Here is a 22,321-nt window from a genome sequence, read left to right as displayed (position 1 = left end):
GGGTATCTTGCTTGTCTACGAGTCAACAAGCTGTAACGACCAATAAGTTTGCATACATCGAACTCGTCCCTTTACAGCTGGTCAGGAAGTTTGTTTGTTTTGTGCGTCCATAGACGAAATATTATTTTTTGCAACTACTCTTTTTCTTAATACGCCTAAGTACGTGAGGTAAAACTTGGAGGCGCCATTGAAAAGCTCAATTTGAACAGACATCTTATCTCTTATCTGTACTGACCCGCAGCACTGCATGAAGCTAAGTCCCCACCCGCTTGCATTCCACTAATATTCAACATCGCGTACGCACATAAAATTTTTCTGCAATCATATAGGCACATTCCCACACACAAACCGTTTTAAGAAAGCAAAAGTCGAGCAATTTTGTGAAGAATGTCGCACCGTTCGCCGGAAGTGCGTCGGACGGCCAAAGGAACGAAATTATTCAAAGCGCATTTGACGGTTGCTAATGGCCGTAATATTTATATGTTTGGTTTCTTCCTGGCTGAGTATGCCGAGATAATTTCAAACACACCGTTCAGACACGAGGAAAACATCATAGTAATTTGTGTGCAAGGAAATTGCCCCAGTTTTCGTTTTGTTTTGTTCGAGAATGAATGTATTGTACATTCGTGAAAAGTCAGATAATCGAAAACTCGAGCGACGCATTCGGTCACGGCGTGATAGCATGAAAGGAAGCTGCTCAATCGAAACCGAAACTGAGTGGCCAACTAGTTCCCAGAGGGCACTTCGTTGAAGCGTCGTGTATTTTTTCGTGCCCATGTTTTCTTTTTTTTTTATATATAGAGTAGCACAGTAGCACAATTATATATTTGCGACTTCGTGTTTAGACTAGAACAGACCTCATCCAGCATCGAGCCAGCTGTTGATGGACTTTGCTAGAAAGCCGATCCAGCATCCAATCCAAAGCCGGACAAGGTGAGCGAACACAAATGGCGAGCGGGACGTTGGCGTGGTTCGCGGCATGGTTCAGGTACGGTGGCTCCAGGGTTGAAAAATTGTATGTGACCGTGGTGGCGAGTGAAAGCGCTGCATGTAAATCTATGCGAGGCAGAAGTCGCTCGAAGTTACCGCCCGTGCTTTGATTTTGATGTTCGTGTTCTGTCGGTTTCGTCGTATGTAGGCCTAGTGAACCAACTTCCGCTCAACAACGCTTGCTGGTGGTTGACTCGACGGTGTTGACGGCCCTTCGCCGTATCCCGACGATCGTTTCGTCGGCATGTCCCGCAAGACAGAGTAGCCGTCAAGTAAGAGAAAGTACGAGCAGCAGGAAAGGGATGCGGCGGCGTATTATTTCGTAGTGGCGAGCGGCGGCACTTTTCTGTTTACGTTCGCGCACGTTTTTGCATCGGCTTCTGCCAATACCACCTAGAAGACAAGGCCTGCGCATGACGTTTCGTTAGTAGATCCCCGACCCGCCCCAAGCGGCAAACAGCCCGAAGCTTGACGAGACTAGGGGCCGCGTCGCAACTACGTCGCATTCACTTGCGGCCGCAGCTGTGTGCGTGACTGCTGAGCGCGAGCTGATAGCGAGCTTCCAGTGCGTTTGCGACGTGCACGCGAACGCTCCCTCGGCCAGGAGCGCGAGCTAGCACGCGCTCCTCGCTTTGAGACGCGCATTTCTAGCGCGCGCGCTCGTTCTGCGGTAGAACGCTTCGAAGCAGCCCCCTCGAAAATGGCGTCCAGTGTCAGCGTCTAGCGTCCAATGAAGGGCTTTTCAGCCCTTCGCGCAGCAGTAAGGCAATTTCGCTCATGCATTGGACGCTCCACGTGAACGTCTAACTTCATCGTATGCTATTTGCAAGAGACACTCGGCGTGAGCATCTGTTTCATTATCTGTTATACAAACCACTGAAGCAGGCGATGGAGCAGACGATGTAGCAGACGATGTTGCTCATCCGGGCTAGCTAGGGGGCGCTGAGGGGATCTACTAGTGATGACGTTTAGAGGAGGAAACGCGCAGGCCTTGTGTTCTAGGTGGTATTGCTTCTGCCCGTTCGTAGTGTAGATGCCCTTTGCCTTTCGTTGCATCGCGCTGTTTCCACGCTTCGAGCGCACCTTCGGGGCTCCCGGCCGAGTATGGACGAGTGTCGCGCCGCTAGCCCGGCGAGACTGCGATCGGTCGGCGTTGCCTCCGTGTGTTGTTGTAAGCGTTGAAGTAAAATTAAGGGGGGGGGGGGGGGGATAGAGTCAATCGTGTACGCGCGCTAGGCGCATTTGTCAGTGACAAATGCGCATGTCAGTGACAAATGACGGGGTGAGGGGAGAAAAGCGGGGGAGAAGATAGAAGTAGGAGTCGGGCGTCAGGAGCGTCGTCTCACCGTCCCGCTAGCTCGTCATCCCATCGTCGCGCTTAATCCGTGAGTGAGTGAGTGTGAGTGTGTGTGTGTGTGTGTGTGTGTGTGTGTGTGTGTGTGTGTGTGTGTGTGTGTGTGTGTGTGTGTGTGTGTGTGCGCGCGTGTGTGTGTGTGTGTGTGTGTGTGTGTGTGTGTGTGTGTGTGTGTGTGCGCGCGCGCGCGCGCGCGTGTGTGTGTGGGGGGGGGGGGGGGGGGGGGTTAGCTGGCACCGCGCGGTGTCCGGTGATCAAGGCGGTCTCCGGGGGCGACCGCGCCGTGTTGGTGGAGGCATGCTAGCTCGCCGAGACGCTGCTGGCGGGGCATCGGTTTGTGCCGTCCGCGAGGCGCTTGTCCGTTATTTTATTTATCCTTGCATCAGGTTTTAGATTATGACGGTAACCTTGCATTGTTTGCCATACTTCGCAAAGTCGTAACAATTTTTCTGCAGGCGACTCCTAGAGCCGCTCGTCAAATTTTGCGGCACGCAATACAACTTCTTTTTTTTTTTTTTTCGACAACATTTTTTTTTGCATTATAACTTAGCGGTATATCGAAACTTTCTGCTCGTAGCGCAATCACACCAATGCTGAAAAATGCCGCACGTACTGGCTAACCGTCATCATCGTAAGCTCGGCTCGTTTTTCCGAGTTCACATCTAACAAAACTAGGTTCCTTCTATGAAAATGCGGTGTACCGTTAAATACCGGGCAAGCGCGCTCTCAAACTTTGGAAATAATCGCAAAAAAATGGGGGATGGGTGCTTGTCCGGTCGTCAGTTTTGCATATAAATGTACTGTGCGTATTTTTTCAGATCTCACAAATTTGGTAATGGGTGCTTAATGTGGAATGGGTGGATGCACGGTATTCTACGGTATGTCCAGGCAGTTAGCGGCATCCTATGCCTTGGTAAGCACAACCGCGCGTTGTGAAGTCCACCACCGGCATGGCACAGGGCCCCGTCCTTACCTAGCGTGTCGTCTTTTTCAAGGAATGTATACTTCGTTCGTCCCTAAGCCTAGACTAGAACCTCCGCCTTCAGTGCGAGCTCGCTGGCTTCTGCAGTGCTTTGGTTTTGCGTGCCTGCATGATCGCACTTGTGTTAGCAAGGGCAGAAAGCTTGCGTTGAAGGCGGAGTTTCTAGTCTCAGCTTAAAAATGAACGGAGTATAGTCGAAACGCCATTGCCATTGCTTGAAAAACTGGATGTAAATAAGCTATTTGCACGAAACCTCGGTATCACGAAACCGTTGCAAGTAAAAAGCTACAAAGCATGGTGTAAACAGACCTTTACGCGAAATGAGCACCGTTTTTCTCTTTTACTGCTACTTTTATTACTTGGCGTTACCAGAATGCGACGCCGTCGTGTTTCATTGTGGCCGTGCATGGGGATATAGCCATGGAGTTATAATATATGCTAAAGGTTGCGAAGACCTGACAGTGTGAAGTAACTTGAATGAACATCATGTCTGACCACGCCTTTTATTCTAGTGAGGAGGAGTACTGTTCATCGAAGAGAATGACGAAATAACGGTGGCGCCCGTCCCTCTGTTGTGGTTTGACGTGAGTATGAAACAACGGCGTGAGGCCAAGCAAAATGTTTGGGGCGAACATCTTGTCTCGTGTGCAAGCGTACAGAGCACCAGACCCTGACTGGCCTTCGTTCAGAGCATCAAGTTTGCAGAAATGCAGTAAGTATTATTTTGTACTGTTCCTTTTCACCTAAAGTCCTGATAATGTGCTAGCACACGTTTTTGATCTGCCCTCTGTTAGCATGCTTGACCAGATTAGCTTGCGTGCAGTTGCTCAATTTAGTTAGCTCCATAATCTTCGTAGTGACACATGCACATTTACAGTAGTGACCGAGTCCTTCAATACGCTACTGGGCACAAAACTTTCTCGTAATGCTGTGGGAAAGCATTGCATGCTGCCAAGAACGGCCGTGGTGCTGTCCTACTCTGGAGAGGTTCGACGGACAGCGTAGAGGCTTGTTTTTAGGTGCAGCAAGTTTGCTTCGGCGCCGTGCTGTGCAGCTTCTGTTTGTACCTTCAAATGTTGTACTAATGGCCCGATTTTGGTGTTTTGTGAAACTGAGATCTCGGCAGGCTTGTACTGAGGGAGCTGTCCTTTCTTTAACAGACACGTCGCCTGCTAACGTGAGTAAAGAGGGAGGGCTTGTCTGCCCTAGAGTGTCATTTGCTGCGGGAAACAAGACGCCGTTGCGTCGTCTGCTACCAGAACCGAAGAAAGGTGGATCATCTGTTACACGCTGTATGCTGCAAGTGAAACGATAGAAAAAAAAGTTGCATTGGGAACTTCTGCTATTTAACAAGGGGTGCAATTGATGACCTGTGCTTTACTTGGAAGTGCCAATTCATTCTAAAGCGTCATATGCCTAGGTGCGAGGTATCATGTGACCACAGAGCAGCCGCTTGCAGCCAATTTCGTTTTCTATACCAGGGCAAGTGTTCTTAACGGGATTCTCTCCCATTCTTAGACGGTTGATAGTTAAAAAAAAAAGGCCGTCCTGAAAGCCCAGAAAATGGCAGTTCCAACAAGGGTACAGGCACCAAGCTAGGCCTAATAGGCACGGACTATATATATCAGATTTTTAAACTGGTGCTTATCGCAGCCAAGCGCAGCGCCTCTTGCGTGTGTCGCCGACGAATCAGTATTGTTATTTCCTTTGATTGTCAAAAAACATCATAAAACCTTGTGGAAGCATTCATTTTGACCGTACAAGCCAAAACTGTGAAGTTCTGAAAATTGGGGCTATGTCTCCTTTTCAGAAAGTTTATTTGATGAACACATTTTTTTTTATTAAATTTATAAATATTGCATACAAATAATAATGTCTCTTAAATTTTTACAAAAATTTGAAACACTCGCTGTGTCTGGCAACCGCTCCAAAGCTACCCAAACCATCCGAAACACCTGAAGGTTCAAGCGTTCTTCTGAAACTTCCCGAAACCCAAGTTTCTGAAAAAGTTTCTTCGCATCATCAGTGCATAATGTTGATCAGCAAAATGGATAATGCTTTCTTATACTTTGGTTATTTTGCAGCCTTCGGCGCTCAGCTGCTTAGGCCGTTATAGACCTGCACATCCAGAATGGGCACCTACAGCAGCAGAACAGGGAACTGCAAGTCTGTTGGGCAGGTGCTCGGGCACGTGGTGTCTTTCAAGCACCAGGGAGAGCAGGCGAGGCCCGGGGAACAGGCGACGCCCCAGGAACTGGCCAGGCCTGAACCACCCGAGCTGTTCCTGATGCCTCTCCGCAACATGGAACAGCTTAGTGCTGCAGAAGCGCAGCTGAAAAACTTCACCAACAGGACACTGCCGGTATTTATGTGTCCTCTTTTTCACAATATCGACGGGCATAAGGCTGCGATTCTTACTTTGTGGTTTAACTTGGGTTATCTGAAGATTTATGCAAATGGGGTTGGAATGTGGACTGAAGCCTTTTACCGTAATGGATGTCCACCCAAACTATGTTTTAAGCACGGTCGGTGGCAAATTAAAAATGAGTAAGTTGCCCTACTTTCATTACGGGCCTTCTGTTATTTATAACAGCAGAGTGCATGCACAGCCAATGCACAGTGGAAGGCTATTTATTGTAAGGGGTACCCTTAAACTGAACCGTGCGATAGAATTGTGTCAAGCTGACGCAACGCCAGTTGCACGTTTTGCAAGTTAGCTTTAGTAGCCTGCGTAAACTTTTTGCAATTGTTAAACTGCGTTTCATAGAGGCTACTGAAGGGAGAAATGATGGACGGTGGCCACCAAAAATTAAATATTTGTGCATCATTACATTTTTGAAGAGTTCTTTCCACCCGAAGGTCGTGTAGACAAGAGGCCTTCATGTGCATCCTCATTGAACGGCATTTTACGTCTTTTTCAACTGCCGCTTCTTGAAATATTTTAAAGTAAAACATTTCACAACGGGGGAAGTAAAATCGCCCAACATATTTGCCTTTGGGTGCTTACAATATGTCAGCCTGCAAATAATCATAAATCATGCTGATTTGCTACGACACTTCTGCCCGCTTTATCCTTAGAAGTTAAATTCCGCACCTCCAACAACTCTCGCCGTGAGTATGTGTGCGGAGCACGCACAAACCTGCCTGCGTGCTTTTTGTGTTTAATGCTTGCTTGACAGAAGGATTGAGATGCTGTAGTATATATTGGGCTTCTTTTGGTTTTGTTCCTGTTCTCACTTGAGGCTATAATCAAGAGATCTAAATATTTCGGGCAATAAATTCATTAGTGCTTTCGGCATCTGCTACAGAAGTAAAGGTACATGCTTGAAAATAACTTTTAGCCTGGTCTAAAATCGCTTTTCAGCGTGCCCACCATATGCGTATGCCCAAACAAATTTGTAAGGGGTTGCCAGATAAATCTGAATTAATTCCATCTTTTACATTAGTAGTGCATTTCCAAAATGAGATGTTAACCAGTCCTAACCGAAGGTCACCCTATGAGAGGAAATCAAATTTTCCAAGGTGACAGAGTAACTGTCATTGCATCCGCCACTTTATTCAGGGGGTGTGAGTGCATGCGTAGCTGTGTCTCCAGGCATAGCATACGGTAGTCGCACAAGCGATTATTACACGAGGCGAGCTTGAGCTGAGTAAGTTGGTTCATTGGCCTACAGGGCCACAACAACTGAGTGAGCACTAAACAAAAATATGGAAAGGTAGCTACTCATACTGTGCTGCTGTTGCCATTTTTTGCAACTATGATGACGGTTTTGGTCAATTCCTGCCTTTTTATGCCTTTTTCAATTCCAGTCTTCGTAAAGTCGTAAAATAGGTGATAAATTTGTAGGGTGACTAGCCGGCAGCTAGACTAAGCTTTAACAAAGTCAAGATGTGCAGGGTCTTGAATGCACTGTTTTGAGAACCACATACATTATTAAAATTACTGAGTGGATGCTGATGGGCAAAGAGGATCCATCAAAACGTATGCACAATTTGAACGTTGCAACGAATTTGACTGACTAATGAGATTTAGTGGAGTATGGAGGGGAATATTTTAATCTTTCTGGTTTCGTCTAAGACAGGTAGAGATGCCATATATTCTAATATTTTTTATTCTCTCTCTAGTAAATATTGTAACATTTTGATGCATGCATAATGTGGCTTGCTGCATTTACCTGGGCATTCACATTCTCTTACTTGAGACATGTTCATACCATTGTATCTGCATATAAATAACTTTATTGACATATTGAGAACACATTTTGTCTTTCTAGGAGGAGCAGCTCGTGTCTCTAGCAGACAGCAAGAACCTGCAGAAGGTGGTACGAGAGATGGTGGGACGCCTGTTCTCAAAGCAAGTCCAGGAGCAGTTCTCCGGCCCTTCTGGGCTACCAAGGAAAGTCAAGGTTCAAGGACGCCATGATGTGTAAGGTGGTCATCGGTAATGCATATTCTTTACTAGCTATTGAATTGATGGTACCTCTATTGGAGCTCAAAAGACAAGCACAATCTTTGAAATATGTTGACAATTAAAGGGAAACTGAAACACTTTTTGACAAAAAAACGAGCTATAGGTGACTTCTAGCGTATTTTTGTCCTGTGAATCTGAATATCGCTTTCGTTTTCCCCGAAGGTGTAACTAGACGCGAGAAAACACGAAAAACCTCAGAGCAGTCGTGACGTCGTACTAGGATCTTTGGGGCGCCAAGCACGTGTCGCTCGTGTGGGCGGCGCGTGCAATTGCAAGCTTGCCAGTTGTATTTTTCCACACTGATGCCAGTTGTGGCGTCTATTTCTGACCTTTTTACAAATACAAGAGTTCACGTGCATAGGTTTGACAGGAGCTGAAGATGAGCGAGAGCAGAAATTCCGAAAACTCCCAGCATGACGTCACGCCCCGGGAAGGAGGGGCTTCAGCTGTACTTTAGAAATTAATTTCTGCAGCCTCCGTGCACCAGATTGAAAAAATGAACTCGATATTTGTGATCCTGGATCCCATATCAAGACGATTTTGGTGTTCTTCCTCAAATACAGAACAGCTTCAGTTTCTTGTTAAGTCTTGCAATATGCAAAATTTAAGTCGTCAATTCCTGTTTTTTTAAATTTGATTTGCATTTTTTATTATGAATATCTCCTGTGTTACCATTCTCGGAACCTTCATACTGAAAAGCAGCGTCTTGAAGGAACTGTGAAAAAAGGTTTTTGTTGCTCTTGTCTTGTTATCCTGTTAGTTTCCAGGTTGAAAATCTAATGACGACCATTTAGAGGCCTTGGTCTATAGAGTGTCAGTTGGCGAAGTTTTGCTCTTTTTTTAACCACTCATCTCTGCACCCCACCCCTTCTCGCCCCCCGCCCCGTCTCGCCCCCCATTTCAGATTAATAGGATGTTGCGTGAAATAGCCATATGCCTCCATAGAATCTGCACCTTAGCGTGGTAGCCAAACCCACAATCTCCACCTCTGTGGTGCTCTCTTTCTGTCACCTTTGAATTGCAGGCTAGGTGAGGGACCCATATTTACACAAAGTAAACGCTCACAAACTGCAGTGTGTGAACAGCACCTTGTGTGTAGCTAATATGCAAGATATTGGCTCCCCCAATCCCTCAACTAATCTGTGTGATCTGACAATTCTCTTTACAGGTGCTACACAAAGTCGCACTCGTGCAGCGTGGACGCGGTGCAGAAGTGGCTGACAGGCAGGGAGGCGGGCAAGGGCAATGGAGTTAAAAAGACGGACACTCCACTGGTGGTTCCAACCGCCTTTGATGATGAGGGACACTGGCTGAGGAGCTAGCTGCTATGGATGCACGAGTCACAATAAAGAATGTCACGGTAACAAAAATTTTGTATGTTCCCTTCTTGTACTACCCACAATATGCATCTGGGCGACAGATGAATGGGACATGTCGTCTCAACGAGTATACAATAATTGCCATGAGTATACTGTATACATGGAGAAAGTCAATTGTTCACCAGATTTGTTTCTTAAAATTGCACAAATACTAAACCGGCTTTTTTCAGTTCAAGTACGAAAAACATGTTAAGAACGGTCAGCACCATAAAAGATATGAAAACCAATAAAATAGTTTGGACTGAGAAATTTAGCATTTCCACATTTAAGTCAATTTGATCTACTGAGAATTTAGCTGTTCAAAAATGCAGTAAAATGTCATTCCTGGGCTTTAAAGCCTGACACAAATAGCATTCTGCTGGGTACACTGAATGAGGCATACGCTGGTGCTGATCCGCAATTTCGCAGGCAATGACCCGCAATTACGCTGGCACTGATCTGTTTTTACGCTGGGACTAATCCGCATTTGGACTGGCTCTGACCCGGAAACACGCTGGCACACTGATGGTTTCCTACCGTACCACCGGTTCCATGCCGGGGATCTCTGTCGGGAGCTCACTGGGAACATCCCGTATTCCCGGCATCCCGGTTTCCCAATAAGTTCCCGGTACCGGCCGGATTCCGGCATTGGGCCCGGCCAATGTCGCCCCTTGGGGCGTTTCCGGTACTGGCCGGTATCGGTATCGCGGCAGGCCAATACCGCCCCATCCCCAACCCGGCGTGTTGTGCTACTTGGGATGTAGCCTCCCTTGCTTAAGCCGCTCCTCCCTAGTGTCCCGGTTGGGTCTCGTCCTGATTAATTGTCGGTGGAGACCTGAGGTGCGGTCAACGTCAGATTAGACCCTTTGAGACAGAACCGTATACTTGCTCGGAGGAAGTACACCCAAGCGAATTTTAGGCAAGTCATTTATAGGGAGTTTGAAAATGAAAGGCCTGATGTAAAATAAGACGTCAATACTGACGCACCCCTTTCGCGAACCTAAACTTTTGAAGGCCTTGTCCACCTCGCTAGGGGGAAAAGGCACATGAATCCCGGCATGTGGATGAAATTTTTACCTTAACATCCCGACTCAAAGCCCGTCCCCGAATATTTCACCACCACACTTTTAGAAAAAGATAACTTTTTAGAAGACACCGAGTCATCGACCACCCCTACAAAAGCCTGAACCAAGCCTACTCGTACCGTGCCTTGTTTGCTCCGTGCCGCCCCCGAGTTAATTTAAGCTGGCAATGTTTATTTATTTTTTTTTTTTTTTAAATGGAACCACCATTCTTAGTTTCGGTTTCACTTGTAGAGGCAGGCGGATACTTCTGTAAAGCTTCCTCCCTATGCGGTTCCGAGTCAACATTTTTGCAATGGCCAACCCCCGCCCGGGCTTTGATTTTGGTGCGCCTTGACAAATGCTGAAACTCATATAGCAGTGATGTGATTGGCCTAAGCCGTTTTGGAGCAAAAAGTGGCCTTTGGAGCAGCCAATACAGTATTTTGGAGCAGCAAAAGTAGCTTTTAAAGCAGATATTCTAATAAAAATAAATATATTTGTTTTAAATGCTGGACACGCGAAGAGAACCATGCTCGCCGAAATAAACCAATTATGGTCAAGTTCGGCCACCTGGGAGTCTTTCAAGATGTGGCTAAAGTGCCAAAAACATGACACATTTCTTTTTGCTTTTTTGAAACATTCTGCAAGGCTGGAGCAAGCTTTGCTTTAGCTTAGGGTAGTAATGAATGTCCAATTTCAATGTCTCCAAAGAGACATTGCGACATCCCACAAGTGTACGGTGCTGTAGGCATTGCCAAGCAATTCCGAAAATCGCTTGCCACCGTTTAACTGGTTGCCGATGTGCCAGATTTTCGTCAAAAGTAATTAAATGTAAAACAATGAATTGCAAGCGTCCCTGCTAGTGCCTCTGACGTGCAATTATGTTCGCATCGTAGGTTCGCATGCACGTGAGGGCAACTCCGGCAGGCTTGCAGGTGCGCGTGCTTCGTCGCACGAGCGAAAGGGCTGTTCGATCGAAATCGAAACCATGCCTCTCCGCTCCGTCGCCAACTGGTTGCCAAAAGCCTATGCAAAATGTAACTGCCCAGCATGCGACAAGAAAAGAGTCCAGCGCCGCGGGCTTGCAAGGCCGGCAGGTGAGGTACGAGATGAACACAGAAAAAAAGAACCTGAGCGCATTGATGCAAGACATCGCGAGCCAGGGTCGCTTGGTGCAACGACTGAACTCGAGACGAACAAGCGCGCTCTACGGGTTCAGCGTGCAGACATTCCCTTCTTTGCTTTAGCTCACTTCAACTTTTCTTCGCGACACATTTTTCACGTACCGGGCTCCCTCTCGAAAGAAAGCCCACAAAGAGAAACCTAGGTAATCAATACTTTGACACAGCAGTCTTTGAGCTAGAGAGGGATTTTTGTAGCAGCGTATGTTTTAAACAAGAACAGGAATGTTGATGAACATGCGGCGGTCCTTATGTTTCAGTTTAGGAAGCTCCATATCTCCAACGTCGTGTGGCCGTTGAATCAGGAGCGAGAGCTTCAGCTCAAAAAGTAACTCCCGCCACGCCGAAACATAGTTTCGTTTCACAGCGTCACGTCATGGCTGGTACCCAGCACGCTAGCGTCGCAGCACAAACACATACCGGCATCTATCGTTAAAAAAAAACGCGAGACGAGACTTACGCTTACGAGACGACGAGAGCGAGAAAAAAGAGACTGCATGGCGGAAAAAACCATGCAAAAAACCATGGACGATTGATGCAGGGTATTTTGTGTCGGGCGGCCGTTTGCGCCGCCTAGCTCATGCATGCTCAGTTACGGTACTTAGTTTAGTTTCGGTTTTAAAAAGCGACGAAAATTGGCCTTTTGGCGCAGGCTTGGCGCAGATTACCCATATTTTGGCAAAATGTAGCAGGATGTAGTAGGGTTATCCCCTTGGCGCAGTTTGGCCCAATTGGCGCAGCCATCACATCACTGATATAGGCGGGCAATAGCTCGCCTTGAAAATACTTGCTCTTGGTGGCCGAGAACAAACTCGTGTTCCTGATTGGCAGCCATTTGCTGCGAAGAATACCTGCACATATCCTAATACAGATGCTTTGGCCGGAGAGAGATACAAAAGCCTGACACAAGACCACTATAAAGGCAGGAAATAGAGTGTCTGTGAGGAATAAAACACACAACTCAGATAGGCATCAATCACTCACCTTGAAAACACTTGCGATGAGCGGCAAAGAGCAAACTTCTGGCCTTGATTGGCTGGTGCTTGCCACCAAGACCTGCATGTATAAGAAATAACCCAGTCTTAATTAAACTTCAGTCTTTTTCAGGAGGGAGACAACAAAATACTAATGCAAGACCACTACATACAGGAAATGGCATCCAAGAGGAATGAAACACTAAACGCAGTGTGTTAGTGTAGATTGTTTTTTCCTCCGAGTCACCCGTTTTCTCGGGCAAACCCCCAGGTAGCACACCATGTCGGCCGATACTGGGATTACGTCGGCCAGTACCGGGAGCTGTACGGCGGATCCCGGCCAGGGACGCCGGTGAGAAACCGACGCCGGCCGATATCGGGGACTCGTTGTCTAAACTGGCCAGCACCAGCCGGAAAGTTCCCGATACCGGCCGACATCGTTTTCTTGCTGTAGTCACCGGCCAGTCTAGCCATGGAGTTTCCGGTGACTGGCCGACATCGTTTTCTTGTTGTAGTCACCGGCCAGTCTAGCCATGGAGTTTCCGGTGACTGGCCGATATCGTTTTCTTGCTGTAGTCACTGGCCAGTCTAGCCATGGAGTTTCCGGTGACTGGCCGACATCGTTTTCTTGCTGTAGTCAGCGGCCAGTCTAGCCGTGGAGTCTCCGCTGACTGGCCGACATCGTTTTCTTTCTGTTATCACCGGCCAGTTCAGCCACTGAGTTTTCGGTGACTGGCCGACATCGTTTTTTCGCTGCTTTCACAGGCCATTCGAGCCATGCAAGTTTCGATATGTAACCGACATGGCTTTTTCGCTGATATGGAAACTATATGATGGTTACAAATGACCGTTAGGTTGGGTATGTCTTCAATATGCTAAAAGGTGACACCTAATATTATCCTTGGCCTAGTATTAACGCCGCGTCATCCTTAAACCACTTAACAAAGGCTTATTTCAGTTTTGTTAAAAAAGACGGGATCAAACATGGCTGTGGAATGAAAATTTAATTTGGTTTACATCTATTAATTTTTTAGAGAACAGCTCTTAGGCGCCCGTTTCCGGCTTGAGCGGCATCGCCGTCGCAGTCGCCGTCGGCGTAACCGCGCGTTGCATTATGGGAAACGTCCCATAATGACGGCGTGTGTGACGTCACGAGGGTCCCGCGCGTTGCATTATGGGAAGCGTCTCATGATGCAACGCGCGGTCGGCGACGGCGATGCCAACATCGCCGTTGGCGTAACCGCGCGTTAGGTTATGGGAAACGTCGCATAATGCAACGCGCCGTCTCATTTGTGACCCGCGCATTGCATTATGGGAAGCGTCTCATGATGCAACGCGCGGGCCGGCGACGCCAACGTCGCCGTCGGCGTAACTACGCGTTGAGTCATGGGAAACGTCCTATAATACAATGTGCAGTCGCATTCGTGACCCGCGCATTGCATTATGGGGCGTTTCCTATAATGACGTCACAATTGACGTCACGTGTGACGTCACAAGGGTCCCGCACGTTGCATTATGAAAAAAGTCCAATGATGCAACGCGCGGGTCACTCGTGACCTGCGCGTTGCATCGTGGCGGCGAAACTTGCTTTCGATGAGTTGGGCATTTTTACTGCGGCACTGCGCTTCCACATGTTCTCAACGACAAGTCTCAGGGCTTACACCGGGTTTTAAAGAGCTTCTTCGACGAATGACTACGAACGAGTAGAAAACGTGTCTTCAGCATGTTGCCGCCAGCCTCCGCAACGCTCCAAAAACGCGATTTTTCAACATGCAAAATCGCCGATCGGTGGCTTCACTCTCGCGCTGCAGCTGCAGCGACCAAGCGGGGATGCGCGATCCAGCCCTTCGCCCAGGCAGATGCCGAGCGCTCCGCGCAAGCGGTCGTTGAGCGGTCGGCCTCAGTAAGCGATCCACCCAGTTGCACGCGCTGCCACCGCTTTCATAGCGTCTGCCCTCGCTTTTTAACAGTTTCGGTTCCCATTGCTATCTTGCTGAAAGCATGAAGTTCTGATCGGAACTTCATGCTTTGACAAAAATGTTGATTGTTACTACTTTATTAACGGTGACCCCGACGTTGAGGCAGTATTTATTTTTCTTTACAGTTATATAAACCCGATGAAGACAAATACAAGTGCTTTTGTACGAGCCGCAGGATGCAATAGGCCCTTTGCAAAAATCCCAAAAGCCCGCGCGCGCCGCGCTTCAAATAATGGGAGTCCTCGGAACGCCCCTCCTCCGGCTTCCACGTGGCATACGCGAGAAGGCACAGGTTACCACGGCAACAAAGCAGCCGAGTTAGGCCGCTGGTTGGGCGAGCGACGATCCGACGGCTGCCCCTTTTGTATCCCTCTTCTTTGTACCGGCTCTGTCGTCTGCTGCACCAACGCTTTGTCGAACCTGGTCGAAACCTGCCATGGTTGCGGTGCAAACTAGATGGATTTGGTGACACTTCAATACGTGAAGGTAAGTTCCGACGAATAACGTATTGGAATGAGTTCACCTGTCGCGATGCCTTTACGCTGCCACAGATACGGTACGCCGGCAACGACGTACGACTAGGCGGGATGGCTGCAACGGCTGCTGGCGGTAGCTGCCGGGACGCGCGCGCAGTCGCGGAGGCGCAACGAGAAAGCGCGTGCGCGTGATCTGTACCGAGGGTTCCCAAAATTTCCTGCCGTCGTGGCGCTGTAAGCTTTGCAAAGGGTCTATTAAGCAATACCAAACACGTACGCCGTAAGGCGACCGTCATCTCCGAAGGCGAGTTCCATCTGAGGGGAATTTGTCGTATTGTCTTCTAGCAAACGACATACCTAGCTCTTCATCCGAATAGGTGCGCACAACGTCTTCGACGTAACGCCATATCTTAGGCCTCTTCGCTGGCAAGGCGAATGAGTCGGCGAAGACCTCGCCGAGAACGGCTGCCTCGTCGTCACTCGAGCTGGAGCTAAGCTGGTATCTTCGTCGCTGTCGCTGATTTCGCTGCTACTGCGTTTTCTTAGACCTCCTGAAATTAACTGCAGCGATGTCAGCGCCGCAGTATGCTCGAGCCAGTCGGTCATGACAAGAGGAACGAAAGCAAGCACAGCAAGAGAGCCCACCCAGCAGTCGAAACAAAAAAACAGCGAAACTCCTTCATTCCCCCGCGGCAACGTTGATAACGAAACTGAAATGTTGCGAGTGGCTACAGATCGTACTCCCCCGAAAAAGGCTGCGCGGAGAACTACTCCGGGTCCGAGCGGTCTGTCCGAGGAAGACACAGTTCAGGCGGCACATTCGTTTCTTACATCTTTCTGCATGATCACAATCAAAACATCACGTGCACCCTATATTCAACCAGAAAGGGTCACTACATTTAACTCTTACGCGCTTATTAAAACCAGATCTGCTTCTCGCTACCACTGCTAGGGGATTTTATGGACTACTTCCATAAACCCCTGCGTGCAACACGGCGCACGTTGCTCTTTGGAAACTAGTTGGCCAGGGAGGAGAGTGGCATGGTTTCGGTTTCGATCGGCAGCGTGGACTATTAACGGCCGTGATCTCACGTTTTTTGGTCACGAGAGCATCATTTTTGGTCTCTAAACTAACCTAAATGGCCAGACTTCGAATCTATAGCACAAGCCCGAGACGTATTGCTTGTCTTCACACATGCTTGTTGAATTTTGTACACTATCGAGCCTTTCTGTTTGCGCTTCGAGATATATGTGAACGAGCCAGTGCTGGAAATCTCGACGCTGCGTAGCTCGGGTATCTTGCTTGTCTACGAGTCAACAAGCTGTAACGACCAATAAGTTTGCATACATCAAACTCGACCCTTTACATCTGGTCAGGAAGTTTGTTTTGTGCGTCCATAGACGAAATATTATTTTTTGCAACTACTCTTTTTCTTAATACGCCTAAGTACGCGAGGTAAAACTTGGAGGCGCCATTGAAAAGCTCAATTTGAACACACATCTTATCTCTTATCTGTACTGACCCGCAGCACTGCACGAAGCTAAGTCCCCACCCGCTTGCATTCCACTAATATTCAACATCGCGTACGCACATAAAATTTTTCTGCAATCATATGGGCACATTCCCACACACAAACCGTTTTAAGAAAGCAAAAGTCGAGCAATTGTGTGAAGAATGTCGCACCGTTCGCCGGAAGTGCGTCGGACGGGCGTGAACCTCTATGCGGTGTGCCAAAGGAACGAAATTATTCAAAGCGCATTTGACGGTTGCTAATGACCGTAATATTTATATGTTTGCTTTCTTCCTGGCTGAGTATGCCGAGATAATTTCAAACACACCGTTCAGACACAGATCTTGGGCGTCAGTAAAAGCTCGTCCAAAAAGGCTTAGCGAAGAGTAGGAGACGCTTGTTAGAGCCTCTGTCGTAGCTAGCCGACCTCAGCGTTTGCGAAAACCTAATTTCCTATCAGCGTAAAATTTGAGTGGGCGATATATGATGACACGAGGAAGACATCATGGTAATTTGTGTGCAGTAATTTGTGTGCGAGGAAATTGCCCCAGTTTTCGTTTTGTTTTGTTCGAGAATGAATGTATTGTACATTCGTGAAAAGTCAGATAATCGAATACTCAAGCGGCGCATTCGGTCACGGCGTGATAGCATGAAAGGAAGCTGCTCAATCGAAACCGAAACTGAGTGGCCAACTAGTTCCCAGAGTCGAAGCGTCGTGTATTTTTCGTCGAAGCGTCGTGTATTTCTTCGTGCCCCCGTTTTTGTTTTTTTTTGTTTTTTTTGTATAATAGAGTAGCACAGTAGCACAATTATATATTTGCGACTTCGTGTTTAGACTAGAACAGACCTCATCCAGCATCGAGCCAGCTGTTGATGGACTTTGCTAGAAAGCCGATCCAGCATCCAATCCAAAGCCGGACAAGGTGAGCGAAAACAAATGGCGAGTGCGAGCGGGACGTTGGCGTGGTTCGCGGCATGGTTCAGGTACGGTGGCTCCAGGGTTGAAAAATTGTATGTGACCGTGGTTGCGAGTGAAAGCGCTGCATGTAAATCCATGCGAGGCAGAAGTCGCTTGAAGTTACCGCCTGTGCTTTGATTTTGATGTTCGTGTTCTGTCGGTTTAGTCGTATGTAGGCCTAGTGAACCAACTTCCGCTCAACAACGCTTTCTGGTGGTTGACTCGACGGTGTTGACGGCCCTTCGCCGTATCCCGACGATCGTTTCGTCGGCATGTCCCGCAAGACAGAGTAGCCGTCAAGTAAGAGAAAGTACGAGCAGCAGGAAAGGCATGCGGCCGCGTATTATTTCGTAGTGGCGAGCGGCGGCACTTTTCTGTTTACGTTCGCGCACGTTTTTGCATCGGCTTCTGCCCGTTCGTAGTGTAGATGCCCTTTGCCTTTCGTTGCATCGCGCTGTTTCCACGCTTCGAGTCGCACCTTCGGGGCTCCCGGCCGAGTATGGACGAGTGTCGCGCCGCTAGCCCGGCGAGACGGCGATCGGTCGGCGTTGCCCCCGTGTGTTGTAAGCGTTGAAGTAAAATTAAGGGGGGGGGGGGGGGGATGATGGGATAGAGCCAATCGTGTACGCGCGCTAGGCGCATTTGTCACTGACTTGGGGTAGGGTGAGGGGAGAAAAGTGGGGGAGAAGATAGAAGTAGGAGTCGGGCGTCAGGAGCGTCGTCTCACCGTCCCGCTAGCTCGTCATCCCATCGTCGCGCTTAATCCGTGAGTGAGTGAGTGAGTGAGTGAGAGTGTGTGTGTGTGTGTGTGTGTGTGTGTGTGTGTGTGTGTGTGTGTGTGTGTGTGTGTGTGTGTGTGTGTGCGCGTGTGCGCGCGCGCGCGCGCGCGTGCGTGCGTGCGTGTGTGTGTGTGTGTGTGTGTGGGGGGGGGGGGGGTTAGCACTGGTGGCTGGCACCGCGCGGTGTCCGGTGATCAAGGCGGTCTCCGGGGGCGACCGCGCCGTGTTGGTGGAGGCATGCTAGCTCGCCGAGACGCTGCTGGCGGGGCATCGGTTTGTGCCGTCCGCGAGACGCTTGTCCGTTATTTTATTTATCCTTGCATCAGGTTTTAGATTATGACGGTAACCTTGCATTGTTTGCCATACTTCACAAAGTCGTAACAATTTTTCTGCAGGCGACTCCTAGAGCCGCTCGTCAAATTTTGCGGCACGCAATACAACTTCTTTTTTTTTTTTCGACACAACATTTTTTTTTGCATTATAACTTAGCGGTATATCGAAACTTTCTGCTCGTAGCGCAATCACACCAATGCTGAAAAATTCCGCACGTACTGGCTAACCGTCATCATCGTAAGCTCGGCTCGTTTTTCCGAGTTCACATCTAACAAAACTAGGTTCCTTCTATGAAAATACGGTGTACCGTTAAATACCGGGCAAGCGCGCACTCAAACTTTGGAAATAATCGCAAAAAAATGGGGGATGGGTGCTTGTCCGGTCGTCAATTTTACATATAAATGTACTGTGCGTATTTCCTCAGATCTCAAAAATTTGGTAATGGGCGCTTAATGTGGAATGGGCGGATGCACGGTATTCTACGGTATGTCCAGGCAGTTAGCGGCATCCTACGCTTTGGTAAGCACAACCGCTCGTTGTGCAGTCCACCACCGGCATGGCGAGGCCCCGTCCTTACCTAGCTTGTCGTCTTATGCAAGGAATGTATACTTCGTTCGCCCCTATGCTGAGACTAGAATCTCCGCCTTCAGTGCGAGCTCGCTGGCTTCTGCAGTGCTTTGGTTTTGCGTGCCTGCATGATCGCACTTGTGTTAGCAAGGGCAGAAAGCTTGCGTTGAAGGCGGAGCTTCTAGTCTCAGCTTAAAAATGAACGGAGTATACACCTTTCCAAAAAACACTCGACCCCAGGGGCAACAAACCGTTTTCGAGCCCAGTCACTGAGTTTGAGGCTAGACTGTCACCGGCGTCCCTCCTAACCCTAACTAACCGAGTGGACTGTGATTTCAATAGGCGCAGCCTGTGTAGGCGCAGTTTCAAACGCTGCTGGCGGCTAACTTCTCGTCTTTTCGCGCTATATTTTGTGTTTCATGGTACATGTATTCTCCCGAGGACATTAAGAAAGCATTGTGCCACATTGGAAAAAAAAAAGTAACAAAAAAAAACTGTTAACTATTTTTGTTGGGTACGCGACGGGTTTTTGCGCGACAGAGCGAATGCGACTGGAATGTATAGTTCTAGTTTTTTTTTTTTTTTTTTCTTAGGATAAGTGTTGACGGCGCCGCGGGATTCGCCGCATGTGAAACGACAAAGCGCTTTGCTGACAAAAATAAATTGCAACAGAAGAGGGCCGAAAGGCATGCATTTTTCACGCTCACAAATATTGTGTTTACCGATGGACAGGACACGGACATACAATTGAGGAAGTTTTAGCATTAGAACAATATATCGTACGTACCACACGATGCAGCGTTATCCGAAAAGAATTTATTTGAGAAAGATGTCAAATAACACAGTCACAGTCGACGATCGGACGGAATCCGAGATGACTTCGTTATGGGGCACGTTTTGGGGAGAGCTTTCTTTTTTCACAACCGCACCAAGGCAAAGAAACAAACGCGACTGACCCGCTTCACATCCCAACCCGGACAACTATTTTTGGAGATGACTGCGGATTCTACGCGGATTATCTCTGGGAGGGGGGAGAACATTGTTCGCAAAATCACGTCGAGGGTCGTTCGACGTCCTTCACCTCCTTCGTTTCCCGTGAATGTCGAGCAGAAAAGCTTGAATGGCAGGCACTTACCAGCCTTATTTCTCACAAGGGAAAATAACACAAAAAGGGTACGCAGCACGCATAAAAAGAATTAAGTGGAAATTTTCAAGAGGTGCGAGAAAACGTTGAATGCAAAACCGCAAAAACGTAGGTAGAGAACCGCGCTGAGCGGGTCTTCACAGTCCCAGAGAGTAGCAGAAAATTTCTAGCTGATAGAGGGCGCGAGAGTCGCATCAGCCGCATCAGCATTATGGCGGCGGCCTAGGAGTGTGTTTTGGAAAGGTGTATAGTTGAAACGCCATTGCCATTGCTTGAAAAACTGGATGTAAATAAGCTATTTGCACAAAACCTCGGTATCACGAAACCGTTGCAAGTAAAAAGCTACAAAGCATGGTGTAAACAGACCTTTACGCGAAATGAGCACCGTTTTTCTCTTTTACTGCTACTTTTATTATTCGGCGTTACCGGAATGCGACGCCGTCGTGTTTCATTGTGGCCGTGCATGGGGATATAGCCATGGAGTTATTATAATATATGCTAAAGGTTGCGAAGACCTGACAGTGTGAAGTAACTTGAATGAACATCATGTCTGACCACGCCTTTTATTCTAGTGAGGAGGAGTACTGTTCATCGAAGAGAATGACGAAATAACGGTGGCGCCCGTCCCTCTGTTGTGGTTTGACGTGAGTATGAAACAACGGCGTGAGGCCAAGCAAAATGTTTGGGGCGGACATCTTGTCTCGTGTGCGAGCGTACCGAGCACCAGACCCTGACTGACCTTCGTTCAGAGCATCAAGTTTGCAGAAATGCAGTAAGTATTATTTTGTACTGTTCCTTTTCACCTAAAGTCCTGATAATGTGCTAGCACACGTTTTTGATCTGCCCTCTGTTAGCATGCTTGACCAGATTAGCTTGCGTGCAGTTGCTCAATTTAGTTAGCTCCAAAATCTTCGTAGTGACACATGCACAATTACAGTGGTGACTGAGTCCTTCAATACGCTACTGGGCACAAAACTTTCTCGTAATGCTTTGGGAAAGCATTGCATGCTGCCAAGAACGGCCGTGGTGCTGTCCTACTCTGGAGAGGTTCGACGGACAGCGTAGAGGCTTGTTTTTAGGTGCAGCAAGTTCGCTTCGGCGCCGTGCTGTGCAGCTTCTGTTTGTACCTTGAAATGTTGTACTAATGGCCCGATTTTGGTGTTTTGTGAAATTGAGATCTCGGGAGGCTTGTACTGAGGGAGCTGACCTTTCTTTAACAGACAAGTCGCCTGCTAACGTGAGTAAAGAGGGAGGGCTTGTCTGCCTTAGAGTGTCATTTGCTGCGGGAAACAAGACGCCGTTGCGTCGTCTGCTACCAGAACCGAGGAAAGGTGGATCATCTGTTACACGCTGTATGCTGCAAGTGAAACGATAGAAAAAAAGTTGCATTGGGAACTTCTGCTATTTAACAAGGGGCGCAATTGATGACCTGTGCTTTACTTGGAAGTGCCAGTTCATTCTAAAGCGTCATATGCCTAGGTGCGAGGTATCATGTGACCACAGAGCAGCCGCTTGCAGCCAATTTCGTTTTCTATACCAGGGCAAGTGTTCTTAACGGGATTCTCTCCCATTCTTAGACGGTTGATAGTTTAAAAAAAAAGGCCGTCCTGAAAGCCCAGAAAATGGCAGTTCCAACAAGGGTACAGGCACCAAGCTAGGCCTAATAGGCACGGACCTATATATCAGATTTTTAAACTGGTGCTTATCGCAGCCAAGTGCAGCGCGTCTTACGTGCGTCGCCGACGAATCAGTATTGTTATTTCCTTTGATTGTCAAAAAACATCATAAAACTTTGTGGAAGCATTCATTTTGACCGTACAAGCCAAAACTGTGAAGTTCTGAAAACGTTTCAGAAAGTTTATTTGATTAACACATTTTTTTTAATTAAATTTATAAATATTGCATACAAAAAATAATTTCTCTTAAATTTTTACAAAAATTTGAAACACTCACTGTGTCTGGCAACCGTTCCAAAGCTACCCAAACCATCCGAAACACCTGAAGGTTCAAGCGTTCTTCTGAAACTTCCCGAAACCCAAGTTTCTGAAAAAGTTTCTTCGCATCATCAGTGCATAATGTTGATCAGCAAAATGGATAATGCTTTCTTATGCTTTGGTTATCTTGCAGCCTTCGACGCTCAGCTGCTTAGGCCGTGATAGACCTGCACATCCAGAATGGGCACCTACAGCAGCAGAACAGG

This window comes from Ixodes scapularis, unplaced genomic scaffold, assembly GCF_016920785.2.
Source record: "Ixodes scapularis isolate PalLabHiFi unplaced genomic scaffold, ASM1692078v2 PGA_scaffold6__148_contigs__length_123643588, whole genome shotgun sequence".
NCBI classification, from domain to species: domain Eukaryota; kingdom Metazoa; phylum Arthropoda; class Arachnida; order Ixodida; family Ixodidae; genus Ixodes; species Ixodes scapularis.
Note: the sequence above shows the minus strand (reverse complement) of the source record.